Below are 5,000 nucleotides of genomic sequence, written 5' to 3' on the forward strand. Positions count from 1 at the left end.
GTACCTTGCTGAGTTCGCATTTGTTAGCGTTAATAGTATTTTCGGTCAGATGTTTCTGTTTTTTATGAGGGGTTTATTGTTTTGGTCTCCCATCCTAACACTAACCCCGCGAAACAGGGATTGACTTCAATGAAGTTTAGTATTACAAAGCTTTCAGATGCTCAGAGGGCACACTTGTGGTGAAAAGAAGTTGTGAGGGAACTTGAAAATTATCAACATGTCAGCCCAGAAGCCAATGTTTCTCGCTTCTCTTTTATTTGTTATTCTTCAGAGACTGGAATGCTATATTTCAATACCACACAATTCAGTGCCTTCTGATTTTCTGTAGCACGTACCACAGGCAAACCAGTGTATGCTTCACATCTAGTTATCCTTTAGTTCACACAAGTTCGTTTGTTTTGCATCTGGAAGATGTAATTTTCAATTATAGATCGTTTTCACGTGACGTCATCATTTTCTAACATCCAAAACTAAAGAGCCACGAAAGTTTTTATCCTCATCAGGCATAAGAGGCGGTAAATTTGTATCCATTTGCATTTCTGAGTTACAGCGGTGCGTGACACGAGTTTTTTGAGAAATATATATTTATCTTATGGTTTTGAGCCTTTTTAGAATTTAAAGCATTAGGAAAAGTGCTTAGGTAAATAGCTGTTTGTTCAGTACAGATGATCACTCGCCTAGATAGCCAAAGTAAGTAACAGATGTTGACACTATTTTCCGGCCGCCATATTGGTGCACCACAGATGTGCACCAACATGGCGTTTTCATACTTCTGCGAAACATTTCGACGAATATCTGAAGTTTGGGGAAACGCACAGGCCTAAAACTTGAAGAATTGTCTTCTTCATTTATCTTCTACAACATCACGAATTCTTAACTTTTTGCAGTGGATGGTTTTCGATTAATTTTTTTATTGCGTGACAGTGAAAACGCTCTATAACCTCTCCCTAGGGGTTATCACGCATAGCTTAACCAATGAAATCCCCGCTTCCTAATTGCTCGGAATACATGAAATTCTTTGGCATTTCGTTGCACCGAAAAAAGACAACCGAGATTATTCAGGTATTCGAAGTAATAATTGTTGGTTTTTCGATCGATTTCCCTCGATGTACCGGTGTGACAAATAATTTGGAACATTGCAATGCATCTGGAAGCGCAAAAACAAAGCACAGATGATTTCAACGCGTACGATCGCATCCCCAAAAGGTGCAGCGACCTGCAGTCATAATAATGTGAGTTGTTGACAGATGTAAAACAGGATTGTCTTTCAAACAATCTTTATTTTATCCTTATGACTCCTTTTTTTATTATTAATGTTTATTTTACCCTCAGTCTGCATTTTACCCCCGGTCTGCAATCTGCAGTCTGCGTTTTACACTGACCGCCCAAATAACCGATTTTTCGACGGAAAATTCATCCCAGAGGATAAAACTATTCACTGGACATGTAATAAAGGTAAATATGTTCGAGCGAAAGCGAAAACAAGCGAATATTTTGACGGAAAACACAATAATGTGAGATCAAAGGAACATATGGTGAAGACACGCAATTGCGGCATCGCTCGACAATAATCTTACCTTTTCAGCGATTTTAACGCTTGAAATTCCATTCAATCCACCTGGTCTAGTCTTTGAATTCACTATTATCGCTGCCCTGCGAATCTTCAGTGTTCTACATAACAGCACACTTGGTAAAAGACAGCTCGACGGGCGACAGATTGTTGTCGATGTTGTCGCCTGTCTTGTCCAGTATCCAATTGATTTGCCATTATTGAGCTTCACAAGGGTATATTTTGTTCAAAGATCTACTAAAACGCCATTCGCGCTACATGACTTTCGACGCCATTGCCGGTTAAGTTAATCGTTATAATGTGTCCACCAGAGAAATCTACGCATTTCTCACTACCCTCTCGATCCTAAGAAAATACGCGCAGCAGGGTTCTAGGCACAAAGACACCACTTAGCAGGGAGTGACAGGCAAGACTTTTACCGACACGGAAAAAAATAAAATAAAACGGAGAAATCTACCCATTTTTCAACTGAGATTGCCATACGGCTACCCAGTAGTTATTTGTTCCTTGATGGTTTGGACAGAGAAACCGCACCAACTGTCAAGCAGGATTTGCAGAAATAGCTTTGATTGCAGACATCAAAGCCAGAGGGCTATTTTATTTTTGTCGCGTCTTTACTTGAATCGCAGCGTGCAAGTAATTTCCGGTAAAATCTGATTGGCTTACATTTATAGCATGACACATGATAACATCACTCTTGACAGGTGGACGGCAGACGACTCGTTAAGAAATTGTATCAGGCGTACTTGGTACGCTTGATCACAGGCTACCGTTTTCCATGCTTGGCGGGTGACAAGAGGTGAAACGGTGTACATTAGAAGGTCTCCGTGGGTGTAAAACGTGTTTACATCAAGGATTGTTTAATCCTTGAATCACGTGCCTTTGTATACTATTATGTCTAGAAACACAGTTTCTTTGTACCCGTAAGTCTCCTGCGTGACCACGGAGCTCGAGTCTTCTACCCTCGGTTGTTCGTTAGACAAAGGGAGTTTTTTTTTTGTTCTTCGAGCTTCGTTTACTTGCTCGGGAGTAGGAGACGCATGAATAGAAGGAACTGCGGACTTTTTTTATACTAGCTTAGAGCTGAATCCAGCAATTTTTGCACCGAATCCTTCGTAGCTGTCAGCTAAGAAATGGTCCCTGCAAATCTGACCCTAACTGGTGACCATCGAACAAATACAATCCACTGTCGCCGCTGTTAAACTGGTGAAGGCTGACTCCGTCTGCATTTGTTTTGTTACAAAACATCACTACACAGCGCTTCCCTGGTATTTGTTTTCTTCGCTTTAATTCCTGCCGTTTTCCGTCCATATCGTAAATGTCAACGCAGCTTTAACAGAGTGGTACGGGTTTGGATAACCTGAGCCCGTTTTTAAAGTTTTGGTCGTCATTTGAGAAACATTTCGTGGTTATTATTTCCGTAGCATGACTGTGTCGCTGGTTCGTTTGTTTTTTAACCAGGACACTGCTTGACATGAACTTAAATGGTTTCCGCTCTCAGGGGCCGTCGGCTTGTTTTATTTAGATAAAACACCAATATAAATGGAGTTTGCCTTTTGGTCGAGGGTCGAGGGTCGAGGGTCGAGGGTAAATAGTCGAGGGTCGAGGGTAAATAGTCGAGGGTCGAGGGTAAATGGTCGAGGGTCGAAAAATTATTCAAAATTAATTTCAAATTATTTCAGAGGATATTCTGTAGCTTTATGTGCCCACAAGATTCGAATGTAGCCGGCTAGCTACATTGTCTGGGCGTGTTGCTTTGATTGACAGTACCAAATGCAGTTTCCTGCTGTCAAATACTTGCTCATCTCCCGGGACTCATCTTTCTGTTCTGTTATATCGTGGCTATGGAATCATTTCGCAGTCGACTGAAACAGCAAGGCTTTATTGTCTCCTTCAATCCAAAAGGAGATGGAAGCTGCTTTTTTTCGGCAGCTGCACACCAGCTGAAACAAGACGGTGCGTGCTTAAAGGAGGCGACATTTGACTATCTATTAAGTCATCGCTTTGATGTAAGTATTTTCATTGATAGTCATTACGAGCAAAGAAATAGATAGGAAAGAAGTCTTTCCGTACTCGTTTTACTTTTATATCCTAGACTGATGGCCATTCAATTACGCCTCGCTTTCTACAGACAAAGTGGATTATGGACTAAAAGAGGCGCAATTGAGAAACCCATGAAAAAACAACAAATGGCGGACATGACGTGAAATGTTTTGCGCTGCTTCCAGGCGGGATCGTTTTCACTGTCACGCAATAAAAAAATAAATCGAAAACCATCCAGTGGAAAAAGTCAAGAATTCGTGATGTTGTAGAAGATAAATGAAGAAGACACTTCTCCAAGTTTTAGGCCCGTCCGTTTCCCAAAACAGACAGCTATTTACTTACGCACTTTTCCTAATGCTTTAAATTCTAAAAAGGCTCAAAACCGTGAGATAAACATATATTTCTCAATAAACTTGATCGTCGCCTCGTGTCACGCACTGCTATAACTCAGAAATTCAAAATGCTCTGGTTTCCAAACGAAGCACGCTATTGAGCTTTAAAATTGCAAATGGATACAAATTTACCGCCTCTTATGCATGATGAGGATAAAAACTTTCCTGCCTCTTTAGTTTTGGATTTTAGAAAATGATGACGTCACGTGAAAACGATCTATAATGTATTTTATCAGCTCATCATTCGAATATCAATAAATAAATAAGTTTAGCTTACTCCACGTCTCGGAGAAATCACCGATAAGGTTTGTCATTATCGGTTTCAAGTTTGTACGTACTTTTGTTTTATCAATCATGTAATTAACTGGCTCGTTAACCCTTTTCTTTTAACTTTCCTGTTTTAGAAGCAGCGCTTTGGAAAGGATTGTTACTAGGCTGCGTATCATTGGTGTTTTTTAGGAGAAACTAATAAAGTGTCAGTGGCTTTCGCTGTTCCCGTTTTTATGCTTCTATGCGTTGCACTGATAAAATAATTGACACGAGTTTTCTGTGTAATTCTCAATGAGTCATTTGATATTTATTATTTGTCATAAATCACGGCGATGTTTAGTGTGATGTCACCTACTGTTACTACAGTAATATGGAAAAAGTTAACAACAAGTAATTGAACTTTACATTAAGTAGACATATAATTTAATTTCTTCGTGAGGAGTTTCGAGCTTCACTCAGTCGGAATAAAAAAAGTTGAAATAGAAAAAGCTGTGTTGAAGCATATTTTGTAACAATTTAAACTTTATTTTCATGATCGTCTTATTGTATGCAAAGTATTTTAATGCACGATGCTTAAAAAGTTAGATAGCAACTTGAAACGTGGAAACCAAATTAAGTGTCGCAAACAACCTCGTCCCTCTCGGTTAATGTAAAGAACTAACCCACGACAAATGGCATTGGGCGATAGCCGAATTTCCGCCGATGTTGTTGGAAACACGAGGTCT

General features: G+C 39.8%; 1 protein-coding gene across 1 annotated transcript in view; it reads right to left on the reverse strand.

The window, feature by feature from the left end:
- The window catches only part of LOC138022335 (uncharacterized), a 230,625-nt gene extending 228,793 nt beyond the window's left edge, over positions 1-1,832 (reverse strand). The window contains exon 1 of the mRNA XM_068869451.1: positions 1,578-1,832. The gene's annotated coding sequence lies outside the window, so the exon portion shown is untranslated. The remainder of the gene's footprint in view (positions 1-1,577) is intronic.
- Positions 1,833-5,000: the final 3,168 nt, after the last annotated feature.

This window comes from Montipora capricornis, chromosome 10, assembly GCF_036669925.1.
Source record: "Montipora capricornis isolate CH-2021 chromosome 10, ASM3666992v2, whole genome shotgun sequence".
NCBI classification, from domain to species: Eukaryota; Metazoa; Cnidaria; class Anthozoa; order Scleractinia; family Acroporidae; genus Montipora; species Montipora capricornis.